General features: G+C 44.6%; 1 protein-coding gene across 10 annotated transcripts in view; it reads right to left on the reverse strand.

Annotated features, from left to right (window-relative positions):
• ATXN1 (ataxin 1) overlaps positions 1-14896 on the reverse strand; it is a 377565-nt gene that overhangs the window by 72135 nt on the left and 290534 nt on the right. The window lies entirely within an intron of this gene.

The following is a 14896-nucleotide window of genomic DNA, read 5'->3' on the forward strand; positions in this document are numbered from 1 at the left end:
AGACGCAAGTTTGAGCAGGTCTTCCATGATCTCCCAGTGAGTCTGAGATAGACCGCATCCAGTGCTCACAAAACACACAGCTGCATTCCTCCACTGCTCTGACAGCCATTTGTGTCAATGAATGTACTGCTGCTAATACGCACTGTGCTCCTGCTCCAGATGCCAAAGCCATGATCTGCACAAAGCCGGGACTGTGTGCTGCCCAGGCACAGCTTGCTATTAGTTGTATTTTCCCCCCATCTCATGGAAGCTTTAAGGGAGCCACTAGGAGAAAAGCAGTAACACTACAAGTTGTCTCCAACCACTCAATGAGCTAACCTCAATTTATGTAAGTGTTGCAACTCAGCAGTTCTACTCTGGGATCCCAGAAAGCAGGAGACTTTCTTAATTTAGCAAGAACAACTGCATACTATGTCAACTACTGAAAATCTCAGTGTACAGCAGAAAATGTTTTGAGTCAACAGACAGAAAAGCAAGGCTGCTGGATTTTTGTTTGATTTTACAGCATGTTTGACGTTTTCAAGATGAGACTTAAGGAGATGTAGTATCAGATTTGAAATCTTCTCTGTTGAATCTTTCATGATGTTCAGACTGTGCAATATGCTTTAGTTTGATTTTATTTTTTTTTACATATAAAAAACATGTTTCACAGTTGAGGCTTTATCATGTTCACAGCACTTAAATGTGTACCTAACTTCAAATCAGTGAACCTGATTGAAATCAAAGGGATAAGGGGGTGTTAAAAAGGTAAGTGTGCCCTGAAGTGTTGTCCTGAACACGAATTAGACTTAAGTATGTGTTTAGGTGTCTCTAAAATAGGTCTTTCTTGTCTAATAGTAAATACAGATCACAATGTACCTTGTGTATCAAAGGGTAGCAAAAGCTACATGTCTTGAGGAGAAAGACTGAGCAGAGAAGAACTGAAAGCCCCTGGGCATAAGATGTGATTGTTTTATTAGAAGGAAGATTAACACATAGAGGCCAAGGATAAAGTTGAAACTCAAAAGGAATATGAGTCAGGGAAGTTGTTCCAGATGGCACAGCCATGTGGGATGTGACTCCACCATCTACTGTGGAAATAAAAAGGAAGACATGAAAACTTAGTGTAGAGAGAGAATATAGGACTGACAGGAAAATAAGAACTGAGAGCAGTAGAAGGCAATTAAAGGCAGAGTGATGAAATGAGGCCTTCAGAAATTCTGAAGTGCAGCAGCACCACTTCAATGAGCCAGTACAAAAAAGGCTCAGTCACTTTGCTTCAGATATACCTAAACATCTTGAAGTTTCAGTGCCTGTCTAGAGCACATTCCCTCTCCTTTGGTCAAGACATGGAGTTTGACATATCATGTGGACAGCTTCTCAGGAGCATCTCCCAGCATGTACTGAAGGGACAGAAGATTTGCAGCATCTCATTACTGCTGCTTCCACTCCTGCTGATATGTCCAGCATCATAAATGAGTAAGACAGAATTATGTCAGATGGTGTCTTGGGCAACTTAAGACTAACGGGAAATTTTAAAAAGCGAAAATTAGGCTGAATATGACATAAGACTTATTAACAAGTTGTTAAGGGAAGTGGAGGAAGCCGCAAGGTCTGGACACTGGGAACTTAATAGGGTAAAACACTTAAAAACGCATTGCAGGGATCTGTCCTGTCTCGTCAGGAAAATGGACATGGCATGATCTACATGAATAGGTCTTCTGCACCTCTTGCTTCAGTGCAAACAGGAGGTACACGAAAATAAAACAAAAAGAAAGTACGAGCTAATAGACAAAGATCTGAAACTATTCTAGTCCCTTTGATTCAAAGACGGGATTTTCAGCCAGAAGTTAGAGGTGATCTTCCTGAACTAGTCAGTCCATTCACTCCGCAACAGCCCAGGCTACCATCTGCAAAATGACTGCAAAGGTAGGTTGATTTGGGAGCCAATGTACACACTCTCCAAAACCTCCATTCCCCTCCATGTCCACATACACAGGCACATTATGACCTCTTTGGTTTGGAGAGACTTTTTGTTACCATTTACGTATGCAAATTCCTAGTCAAAATGGGCTTTGACCGAGGCCTACAAACCTAATGCCGTAATAGTAATAATAACAAGTTCAATATGAGAGATTCTTATTAGAACGGCAGAGAAGTACACATCACACATATACATAATCCCTGAAAAATATTTTTGGAGACACGTCTGATCTTGACTTTCTGTACTGAAGGCCTAACCTGAAGTCTAAGAAGCCAGTAAAAAGACACGGAGACTTCAAAGCTGACTTTAGGCTACAGTATTTTTCCATGACTAATGCTTTCCAGTCATGTTCCTTCCTGGTCATGGCTTCTCCATTTCAAAGCAATTGAACTTTAAATCTACCTAAACTAACATAGTTGAAAACAACCGACCAGAAGGTAGTTCAAGAGTCTTGGTCTTCTAATTATCTATGCAGAAGCCACAGAGCCTGTGGTCAGCTGGCTACTTGTTTACTTCTCCCTCCTTCCTCGTGAAAGGATGCTTACATAAATATTCCTTTTAAAAAAAATTCAATTTGCAAATCTCTTCTCCCTTGCAAAGTAATGACACAAGATGAATCTGATTGCTTTAAACTATCTTGGCTTTATTTGGGTGCATAATCTAACTGCTACAGCCATGTACATCAGCACACCAGACACAAAGTAGTGCTAAAACCCAGGCTGCAACTCTGGAATATCTTTCACACTTATTCTTTCAGCCTTGAGGATGTTTTCTTGGTTAGTCAACCTTAAATCTATCTATTGTATATACAGTACTATTTAAAAACAGCACTCAAGTGTATAAGATAAACATGTGCTCCCACTGAGTTACTGAACACAAGATAATAAATTTGCATCCCTGTGATCATTACTACTACCATGTAGCTGCCTTCAATGTACAGAGCAACACAAAACCAGAGCGCTGTGCCAAGTAAGTGAGAGGCTCTGTGCAGAAAATAACCAGTGCTCTGGAGGCACAAACAGAGCTGTGCAATGGAGAAATTCAGCAGTCACTGAAAACAGGGCCTGCCAGACATTAAATGTGTATAATGAGGACAAAGAGAGAATTTCTTCATGAGACTAGGAAGGCTCTTCCACTTGGCATACATGGGGAGAAGCCCCACAGTTATAGGGAAAGAAGGCAGCTCTAAATTTGCATTTACTGCTGAAGTAAAACACGAGCAGCATGGAGGGGAAGGAGCACAAGAGCTTTGCCAAAGGTGCCAGGAAAGATTCAGAGCTCCTTGCAGCAGAGGAACCCAGCTCTGTGCAGAAGAGGAGTGAAAACATCCCAGGAACATGAGGAAGGCATGTTCAGAACAGCCAGAAACAAAACCACCACCAGGATTTCGAATGGCAAATTGAGTCAGAGCCCTTCTAGCGACACGTCCCATTCTACCAAAGAACAGAGAGAGCAGGATTCGTGCTCTGCATCTCTGCCGTCCGTCCACATTCACTTGTCTCTGCATCATCTTCCCTCTGGTATCCTCCAACAGCCCAGCCTTGCTCCACATCCTGCCGTGCTGGCCTAGCACCTGGGCAAGGGCTGCCACAGCCCGCTGGATGCAGCTGTGGGGCTCGCTGCAGGTCACTGCCAAAAACAGTTAGCAAGGACAGAGCTTGGCTGTCTCTTCCCCCTTGGTGTCAGCACTAACTCGTGCCTCTCATCTCCCCTGCCTGCTGAGTTTAGCAACAACAAAAAAATTTGTAGGAATTTAACTGTCTTTGAGACTTGTACTTCCTGCCGGATTTGGTGGGAATTAGCCAAGACACTCAGTGTTATGGGAGGGTGGGAATGGGGACGGACGTGCAGACAGACATGATCACCACCACCACACACACCTCACTTCCTTGGAATCCAGGCTAAAAACACCCAGGTTCTGGAGCAGAAATACTCATGAAAACATTTCATAATGCTTTACCAAGGAGTGATATCAGTATCATTATCTCCATTTTATGGCTGCAGCACTGACTGGTCATGACACGCCTGAAGTCACCCATCAGATAGCTTTTCTTTCTGGCTCTGCCACTACGTCTCCTGATTGCAAGTCAGTGCTTTACCAGTAGAGTCATCCCAAACCGCAGGCTGCATGAGAGGAAAGGGCTGCAGGAGTTAATATGTGAATATCAGGTATTTTGTTTTCAGGTAAAGATCAAGGATACAACTTCTCCCCTGCTCCACTGTAAAACAGAAGGCAAGTAATGAGCCCAGCAAGACTTGACATCTGCCATCAGTCTCCTACCTGCTGTCAGTCTGTTCGACATAAGAAGGGTAGAAATGCCTCAGACTGGATACCACAAGCTCTCCCACACTGCTGCTATTACTAGTCTTAAGACTTATGGTCCACACAGATAATTACATTTGTAGTGACAAACACTGCCTGAGATCAAACTTCTTGCAGTGTTTGTTTTGAGCTGCTGCATAGCTACCACTACAAGTTATTGCATATTAATGAAATGTCAAAAAAAGTACCATGTGGTGATGTGAGGACACCGCATTGCCCTCATTTTGTGACTTCCTTCATCAAAGTATCAAATTCTCCTTCCTGGTACACCTTTGAACTACATTAAAATAAACCAAGTGAAAGGATGCTATCAGAAAGACTTTCAAGAACGCAGTGGTTTGATACATGGGAACGGCTCCCCAAATGAGTGCTCCTCTCAGTCTGCTGCAAGCACGACCATACCATCCGCTCTGATCAGACAGGTAGGCTGGATGAGAGCCATGTGCCTCATTTTCAAGGGTCAAATACTGTTTAGATAAGGCACTGGGCTGACTAAGAGCCATGAGAAAGCCTCCTACAGTCTCCATTCCAGTAAGACAGTTTACAGACAAACAATCATCAATCTGCAACTCCTCGTCCCCCACACCAGCTTTGCCAAAACAAAAATGGAAAGACAAAAAAAACACAGAACCAACAAGAAGTGCTTTAAGATGACAGATCTTTTCTACACCCAATCACTTGGGTTTTCCAGCACAATACAGGGACTCAGACTGAACTCATGCAAGTGCAATTCCAGTTTCAGCTACACCGATACCATATCAGCTTTGCACAACCACAATCAGATAGCTTGCTTTGCTCTTTGCAACATTTTGAAGTCCTGAAGGAATGTTTAAACAGAAATGCCTTGATTGAGTTTAAATGCATTATGCCATAAGCCTTAAAACGCCAACCATAATCCAATTAGGGACCATTTATCCTGCTTCCATTTGCTTTCCCAAAGAAGCAATCACCACTGCTTTACCTGTTACCTTTAGCACTGGTCTCATCAGACAACAAGCTTTCTGTTGGCATGGTGGTTTCCCTCTTTGACCACGGATAAACATCGCTCCCAACTGCTTCGAGGCTCCAGCCCTGACACGCTAGACAGCCTTAAGAGTTTGCACAGGTCAACAAGCAGGCTCAGGGCTCAAGTTTGTAACAGAAAAAACAGCTACGACAGGCCTACGGGGGCCAGGGGATGCAAACGCTGGGATTCATCCCCTGCCACTAGCGGGCCAGTGCTCTTTCACCTGCCGCTCTCCACTTTCAATCCCAATACAGTCGTTTCAGCGAACAAAGCTCCTCCTGCTCTTTCAAACCATTTTATGCACTTAATGGGTGCAGATCTGGGAGCAAACTGGAAACTGCCAGTCCCAGTCTGACCAAGGAGCAACATGAAATCTGCAATTCTGATTGAGTTGTCCTGTTAAGGTCTTCCTGGCAAGATCTTATTAGGCAGCTCGAGTGAAACCAGTAACTAATAGTTGTGATATAAAGCTGGTGAAATACCTGCATTACAGTGAAAAATTATCTACATCGTGTTTTCATGTGTGGTTTATACAAAACACACTTCCTCCAGAAAATGTGGAGTACAGCTCAGTCTGAATCTAGCCTGTCTTATACATGCTCCGGGGGTGCAGAGCCAGCACATATCCCTTCACAAGAACAAAACACATCCTTCTAGTACTAGACACACTGAGCTAGTGTTTACACACTGATCTGCTAATAAGCAGACCCAGGAATTCCAGAACACGAGGTTTATATTTATTACTATTTCACATTAACACAGAATGCGCCAAGTTCGGGCACTTTAAATTATGAGGACTGCTATTGCACGTTCCCTTATCAGTCTTTCACACAACTGTGTTACTGAAGCATCATGACAAGAATGTCTAAAATGTCTGCTATGTTTTAAAACACCAAACTCTTCCTTTTCAGCTCTAACCCAGCCATTTCAGTCAACAAAGCTCTTTCTACTCTTTCAAAACACTTTCTACTCACTTAATGGTTGCAATCATACTGGCTGTCTTGGAAACTGCTACTCCCAAAAATAATACAGGGCAGTTATTTATTCACAGTAGTGGCTTGACGTGATATTTTGAGGACTAGCATTTTGCAATATGGAATGAAACATGGACATCCATCTTTTGACAAGAGATCTAACTATCACACTTCAGGCTTAATACACAGAACATTAACGCACCTTTTAAATGAACAAAATCAGGAAACTGTGCAACTAAAACAAACTTGCCAAAACCAGCATACGTTTTTGCACTTGCTTTTACATTCCCAGGCTCACTAAGATCAATGTATATATAGATAGGCATGTGTGTATACATATGCATTCACTCTCAACCGCATTTCTCAGGAAGGTGCCAGTCAGAGGAAGAACAGTCAGGAGTGTAAAAAGCCACTTCTACTATAATGAGCAAAACCAGTTTTATTTGTTGCCATTTTGGGGTTGTGGTTCTTTTTTTTTGATTGTTTCTTCTACAGCCTGTCTTCTGTAAACTCAGTCAATGTCTTTGAAACAATATTTGATAGCAAACTTACCTATATTGTAATAGCTACAGCTGCAATTACATGTTAAAACACAAACTTATGAAAGTCACCTGTCCCTGCACTCATTTCATTCTTCAAGAATCCCACTTGGGAAGAAAGAAGAAGGGAGAGGTGGAGTGGGGAATGCACAGCTAATTAGTGAGGTTTCACAATCTAAGTCAACCTGCCAACCCATTTTTCTGCCAGTCCTGCACACATAAATAGGATGAAAAGCAGAAAGTCCAAGTTCCTCACACTTTTATTCCTCAGTCTCACCATTTCTGATTGTCTAACTGGGTACTTCTCTCCCTTCGCTGCCACACCCACCCCCCCTGCCCACCCACCCTTGGAGTTCCAGACCACCATCTCCAGAACCCAGGAAGTCATTCACGTGCAACAAAATGAACAGGACAGAAGGCACCTAGCAGCATATGTTTTTCTGAGAGCAAGGAGGCTACAGGCAGGCAGTTGCTCAAGATCTTCCCTAATGCTTAGTACCTTTACTGCAGTCCCAGCAAGCCACACATGGCTGAGTGATTCTTGGTAGCACATACAATAAAACTCCAGGAAACACCTGTGCTGCACAGCCCCACGGCAGAGTCGTGGGCTTGCACTGAGCAGGCTCAGACATTTATAGGGTACACTGCAGGGAAAGGCTGTACAGTCACACTTGTTTGACTCTCACCACTGTCAGGCCACACCCTGCTCAGTCTAATTAGCATAATCAGAGAAGATGTAAGGGGAGAAGCAGGGCTAATTAGCCTGAGCAAAGCACCTTGTCAGCTTGGGAATCTCTGCACCGTGCTCAGATGCACAGATAGATGTACCCATTGTGACTGAGCCGTTCTTACTCCCTGCAGTCAGCAGGTATTTCATTATGCCCAAGAACTACTTACTGCTGAAGCAACATGTCTTGCCATTTGTGAGCAGAGTGGGGCGATTCCTCAGTTCTTAATGCTGCCTTTTTGAAGCAAAGAACCGCAGGGGTCTGACAGACTGATGTATGATGCTTTCTCCGATTGCATGTGCTTAGGCGGAGAAGTCTTCCTTTGCATAATCTTTTCTGAGAGAGGGGGATCCTATTATGTTTGTCATGTATTTGTTTCTTCTTTTTCCTTGTATAGCATTCTAGGTAGTTGAAGAGAAGGAGAGGAAAAACATGGTGCTAACAATAGTTTCACTACTTCACTGTATCGTCCCCATCTCAAAATACTCTCCAGATGGAAAGAGTTTATTTGTAAGTAGGCAAGCAGAAGGCTGACTGAAGAAAGTGATAATTACATTAGAATAATAATAACAACAAGAAAACCCAGAGCTAATGAAGACTGTCTGCTTCATTTAATTTAAGAAGAGACTTCACCCTATAATGAAGACATATAAAGCTCTGCAGCTCACTCACCCTTTCTATGAATGTCACCCAGAGCAGTAGGACCGCTCACTAAGCCAAACCCCTTCAGTTGAACTGGTTTGACTGGTCAACGGTAACAAGAAGGAAGTGCTTGTACTCACATCTCCTTGATCACTCTGCAGGCTGTCCCTCAGGCTGAATAAAGATAGTTATGCAAATATTTTAATGGATCTAGTAAAAGTAAAAAAGAATCCTGGTAATTCTCACTGTGGATCTAATGGCCATGTCTTAACTCAGAAACAAGTTACAAGGACCTTCCCACCCCAAACAGCAGCAGTACATGACACCGACTGAATGACAAAGAGACATTATTTTGCCTTTTTTCCCCATAAGCAGCTGATTCTTTAACAAAGTCGCTTGCAGGGCATGGTTTTACAAGAAAACAAACAAACAACAGTCCTTTCAAAAAATGTGAAATAGACCCAAAACACTTTAACTATGACCAAGAATAGCGTTAGCTCCAGTGTTCTTCCTGTTGCTCCACCCTGAGTGTCAAACTCACTTTTACTTCACCAGAGGTTCATGTTACCTGAGGTTTCTTTTCGTGAACTATTTGCATCAGAAATGCTAAATCAAGCTGTTGAGAGGTTTTATCTGCCACACAGACAAACTCCTGGCAGCTGAATGCTTAAAGCACAATTTGCCCGTTGTCTCCACCACGGACACCTCTCAGTTGCAAGGAATCTCCGTAGCTCTAGTCGCAAATAGCCACCTATCAGGGAAGCCAAACCACATTTTGCCCAGCTTCTTTCAACGGGCACAGCTTTTGTAATGCTTTAGCAGGATTCACTGCAGTCCAAACGCTGGAAGTGAGACAAAGGAGATTTATAAATCACCACCCCAGTTCTGACTGAAGGCTGCCTGCCACAGAAACCCATGAATAACCTTCCTCCCCTCATCTAAGGCAACCCTCGCTCCCCAAACAGATTTCTTCTCTTACTAGCGCAATAACGTGGTAATAATTTGCACTAGTGCAATAAACTTGATTTGCCATAGCGGGGAGGGTTTTTCTGTTATTTAAAGAGCTGCCAGGAAAACACATCAGAAGGAAATAAAAGACTACAGCATCTCAGGTTTCCTTAGCCTGTCTCTAGTTCTGACACCTCAACAGGGAAAGAAGCCAAGAGCAATCCTGGCAACGTGCTGCTTTATCTTCTTCCTCTTGACCTTTGTGCCATCAGGTGCTTCTGAAACATTCATCAGTGTCTACAGCTGGAAACACCAATGCTGATGAACCACCAGAAACATAAAACTCACTGAGAAGGAACACTGATAGCATCAATACTGCCAGTTTGTCTAAGAGTATCTAATATTCCTTCCCAATGTAAGCATCCAGGGTCAACATGCCTGGCAGGCTGCAAACAAACCTGGAATAAATATGAATGAACAAGTTGTTCACATAATAGTGTTCTGACACAAAGGGCTCGTGATCCCTTTTAACTAACCTACCAGTAGCATAGAATCATAGAATGGTTTGGGTTGGAAGGGACCTTAAAGATCATCTAGTTCCAACCCCCCTGCCACAGGCAGCAGCAGCCTTTCCTTTTGAATACACGCTCCAGACAGAAAATGGAAAAAAGACTCCCATCTAGGAGAGCTTAATTTATATTCTCTTCCTGCTGCTGCTGCCACCAACATTATCAGCTTTGAGAGAAGCATCGGCAGGCTACTAGATACTGTTAGGGTCATCATGGGCGCAGCAAGCCAGCTCACCAGTGATGCTCACTAACACAGCAGCACAACAAAGCAGCAGTGAAACAGAGGAGAGGTAGAAGAAATATTCTCACAGGCATGGGACACGTGTTTTGGTCATCTTCACCCCTCACACAACTTACAAACACTAGAGCAGCTTTCATGCCATGCTATCAATCTGTGAAGGCTGGGCTTGGTTCCAAATGCCTCTTGGTTTCACCGGAAGTCTCTTGGACCAACGAGTGCTGCAAGCAAGGACCTGAAGTTTCTCCAGCTGACACCACCAAGTTAAATATAAAAGCAACCACAAGCTACACTATTGAACTACAGGAGATGCTTTTCCCTCATGGACCACGCTGCAACCACCCTGGTATAGTAATCATTAACAAACGCATTCACCTGCCTTGCTTGCTTCGTTTACTCGCTCCAATGCACTAGTACTGCCTGGACTTCTCTAACTGCAAATCATGAAACAAAGCTGACAGCAAAAAGCTGGGGCAGCAGTTAAAGTGACTGCCAAAGAGAAATCTGTTTGCTCAGGCAAAAGCTGTTCTCAGTCCAAACATGGGAGTCATAATCTTACAGCCATTTGCTTGGAAGACAATGAAGGGAAGGCAGAACAGACTGGGAAACTACAGCTTGCCGTGTAAGAGGAGAACAATCTTTGTGCTCAGATTTCTTTGCTCTGCAGAGTAAGTTTTACAAAGCTGACAACCGGTAGCAACATGTAGTGGCCCCAGGCATCATGCCTGCCTATCAAATACTTGGATTTTAGCCCTGGAGAAATTACAACTTCTCAGTTCTCTGGAAGCTATATCGGCCGAGAAGAAAGCAAGAGAGTAATGAATGACTTAACTACGAATTATTTTAATATACGGATTGCATACTGCAAGCCACAAACTTAGGGGTGCCTGGGGTGCAGGAAGTACTGGGGGAAGACAGGGAGGAGAAAGACATGTTGTATTTGACAGGAACAGCATAGCTGCAGATTACAAAAGCAACCAACTGGGGCTGCTACGACAGCAGAGTCACCTACTGTAGTGACAGGGGCTGGCACACCGAATGGAAAGTATGGATCCAGCAGGTAAGCCCTGGAGACAAAGGAGGAGGAAGCTCAGCAGTCCAGGCTGGAAAAGACAGTAGGGAAAAGACAGGTTCAGAAGTCCTGAGTTGAGGAGTGGAGAAGAGAGAGGTAAATCCAAGGAAGCTACACAGACGTGAATAAAAAGCTGTTTGGCCCTGCAGCGGTCCCTGAGCGCTGGTGGCTTACAACCTCATCACTGCATGTCCCTCTGCGGGACTTGAAGCCACCAGCTCTCTGCTGGGTGGCAGGGGCAGCAGACACAGCCCAGCTCTCATGCACTGTCCGTAGATGCCCATACACTGACCGTACAGGGCATCCCCCACCGCCAAAACAGCTTGGTTGCTGTGTGCCGCCAAGGCAGGTTTGCCGCACGTGCACTCAAGAGGACGGTGGCTTCGGGGCCGGGAGAGCGGGTGAGCCGACCTGATGTGCAGAAACACCTATCACCACCCGCTTCGCTTCTGCACAGACACAGTATCTCTGCTGTATTTCTGCAACGTCCATTTTAATCCAATGTTCATCAGTTAAAATAAACTGCCAAACCGAAGGCCCAGAGTTATGGCCAGAGACTTTTTTTTTGAAGCCCTGCAAGAGACCCAAACTGTTTCAGCTTCCTCTCCCAAATGTCAGCCTTGAGCCGTTCTGGTCTGGCTGGCGGAAGCATGTGACGTGAAATAACAGCCAGGAAATAAGTCTTTCTGAATAAACATTTATTTGGTGAGAAATACTTCTGATTTTTGGCAAAGAAATGTCAGAAACCTGAAGCCCTATGTATAGCATGCCTATGGAGTGCAATTTCTATTTAAAGGGAAGCTGCAGCTGTCTCTAGCTCTTAATGAAGAATAATGCCTGGGAATAAATTACTGCCATTTCTGAGAGACATTTCTCAAATGACAGCGATTCTTCCCTTTTTCCCTTTCCCTATAAATACCGAGTGGCATGTACTGGGCAGTTGTTTGGAAGAACGGACACACGCAGCTCTCCCTGTTGTCGGCAGCCTGGTAATTTCTGTAGAAAACCATGGAGTGGTTTAGCATACAGATACCAAAGCGATTCAAAAGCAAAGACGTTCAGGAACATTAGGCCTGCATGCATCAAAGCTTCCTGTCTCTCTTCCAAGGTGTGCACAGCTCATCACTGTTTGAACAGACACCGGGCATCACTTCCAACCATGCCACAAACCTGCTGTGGAGGCTCAAGGCATGGGAGATGCTTCTAGAAGTCTCGCTAATGTTCGATTTTCATCACTTGTGTATGCCTGCTCACCGAGGGGCTGCCGCAGTGGCAGCGCGGGCAAACGGAGAAGGTGATGCTCTGGGGAGAGGGTGTGCCCGGGCTGCCGCCAGCCCGGCCAGGCGGCTCAGGAAGAGGCACTGACATCAGCTCCAGGAGCCGTCATTCCCAGCCCCGCTGCAGATCCAGGTGCCAGGAAAAACAGCCGGCGGCGAGAGGAGGAGGACGGATGAGATAGGACCAGGGTGAGGGGAGCAAGGAGGGTCAAGGAGTAGAGAAAGGCAGCGGCAGCTCAAAAACGGGATGGGACTGGGGCTAAGCCTTGTGTGGCCGCAGTCCGCGAGACCCTCTCCGGGGTCGTGCTCAGGCCTTACAGTGGCAGGTTTCCACCGAAGGCGGGCACGGAAAGCCTGTCAGAGCGAGGAGCGGGGATGTTTACTATCCTGCCACCTGCAGTTTGCCCAAAGTAACAGTTATAGATATGAGATCAACTGAAGACATTCCAGTTATTGACACATACTGGATTTAGAGATTTATTTTCCATTTCCCACAAACCGTGCCAGAGGTTTTCGCATAAGCGCGAAAAAAAAAAAAAGTGAAGAAATGCCTGCGAGTGAGGAACACGAAGAGTTTATTCATTGCTCCCGCCAGAATGTGTTTGTGCTTGTGTGGCTAGCACTCCAAAAAAGCTGTGGCATATGTTTTCAGGGTGGGAAAAAAAAAAACACCTCAGGATACCTAAATCCTACCAGAAAATTATAAAAGCGTATACTGGAATTCACAAGGTACCCTCCTGCGAGAGCAAAGGAGCCTCGCCTTGCTTCGTTTTTACCCCTCACTAAGTGAAATAAACGTTCCACCTTAACAAATCCTCCTGACATCCCTTTTTCTCTCTGCAAAAGAGGAATATGGACTTGATTTGTACCAGCTCTGCTATTCCAGAAATGTGCTTCATCCAGCTGAGGAGAGCAGGAGAAAGGAAGCGAGAAATTTGTACTGTTTAGTAAACAGTCAGTTTCTAGGTGGATACAAGACACTGGTCCCAATTTACTACCCCCCTTCCTCTGAAATTTGCCTGGGTGGCAGGAGAAGGAGGCAGAAGGGATGAGAACAGCTACCACTCGCAACGAGAAAGGTCTGATGGCTTTCCACACATCTTAACGTGACAACACCCTGCAAACACTCAGGGAAGAGAATGCAGTATTTTTCAGTAAAATCACTGTACGCCGGCATTTCCTTTCAGCACAAACACCATGCCTCCTCATCTCTGGTATTCCTGTCTCCCCAAGAGGATAAAGGAAAGAGGGGAGGGGAGAGGAGGAGCCTTGGCCGACCACCTCCTTCTTGCAGCACTGTCCTCCAAGCAGAAGCCAGGTGACAAAATACGCTCTCAAGGAACTTCTAAAGAGCCCTTCATCACCTATGAATGACTCCCCAAAAGAAACCAGTCCTGGATGCCAAGGTGAGAGCTGTTCTCAAGAGCACTTTCTGTCCATCAGTACCTGGTGAGAAGAGTGCTGCTACTTCTGCGCAAAGCCAGGCCTCACGAGTGTAATTCGGGGTTTTGGCACTGCAATAGCAGACCACTGTGCTGCGCTTTAAGTAGGCTCATTTTAAACCATTTAGGACAAGGCAGAACGTAATAATCACACTGACAGCATCTTAGACAGATACTCCATCCCCTGTAACAGCTCAAGATTGCCTCTTTCTCTCATGCAGTTTATCTGGCTGATCTGGCACACCACATACTGCAGAGGACCTGGGGAACGCTCTCCTCGGCATGAGGTGGTGCTGCTGTTGTAATCAGTGGAGGTGATTACAACATCTTGAACAAACATGTCCTGTTATCCCAACAGCTTTGCATGCTAGGCAGTTGATTACTATTATTAATATTATTATTATTACTATTATTTAAGGCTGCTCTCTTCTGCTGTAGGATGTCAGCGTGCAAAGTAAGCCCTTGTGGTTTCGAAGTAGTCTTTAAAAGTGTGGGAATAAGCTGATACGGCCACGTCTGCTTGGATACACAGACAGTGAGAAGCTCCAGGTCTCAGAGGCCCCTTGTTCATCTTAATGAGTTACTAACTTGGCAGCTTAGTGGTACTAGTAACTAACAATTCCCAAATGTCAGCTTTATTAACTATTTCACTGTAGATCAAAGCATGCGGGAAACGAGAGAGATGATGAAGATTTTTCAGTGTCTCCTCTAACATTTATTTTGCAAGTGGCTCTTGGGAAAGCAGCACTGCTTAGACTCTGTCTCAAGTTGCTTCCCAAAGCCTGAACCTAAAGGGAAAAGCAGAGCAAAGGAGGGCATCCAACCTTCAGGGAGCCAGAAGGCATGCCCAGCAGTCAGAAAATATATTTACTAAACTTACGGAGAGTGCAAAAACTAATTTGCTCAAACTGGAAGAATCTGCAGCTGTTTTATCACTAACATCTCGAAGGACTACTGCACGCTTTGGGCATAAGGATTTAAATACTAACTTACGTAATTTTGGAATTCCCAAGGTTCCTTCTTAAGACAAAAGTAAGTATTATTCTCAAACCTGGCAGGCAGAGAATTCTTGTTTTCCTCTGTTTGTAAGGATGTTTACATTTGATCTGCACATTTGCCCATTTCAAACCAGAAAAGCAGTGGGCTTCACAAGAAAAACAATGAACATAAAAATA

Source organism: Nyctibius grandis, chromosome 3 (genome assembly GCF_013368605.1).
Source record: "Nyctibius grandis isolate bNycGra1 chromosome 3, bNycGra1.pri, whole genome shotgun sequence".
In the NCBI taxonomy this organism is placed as follows: domain Eukaryota; kingdom Metazoa; phylum Chordata; class Aves; order Nyctibiiformes; family Nyctibiidae; genus Nyctibius; species Nyctibius grandis.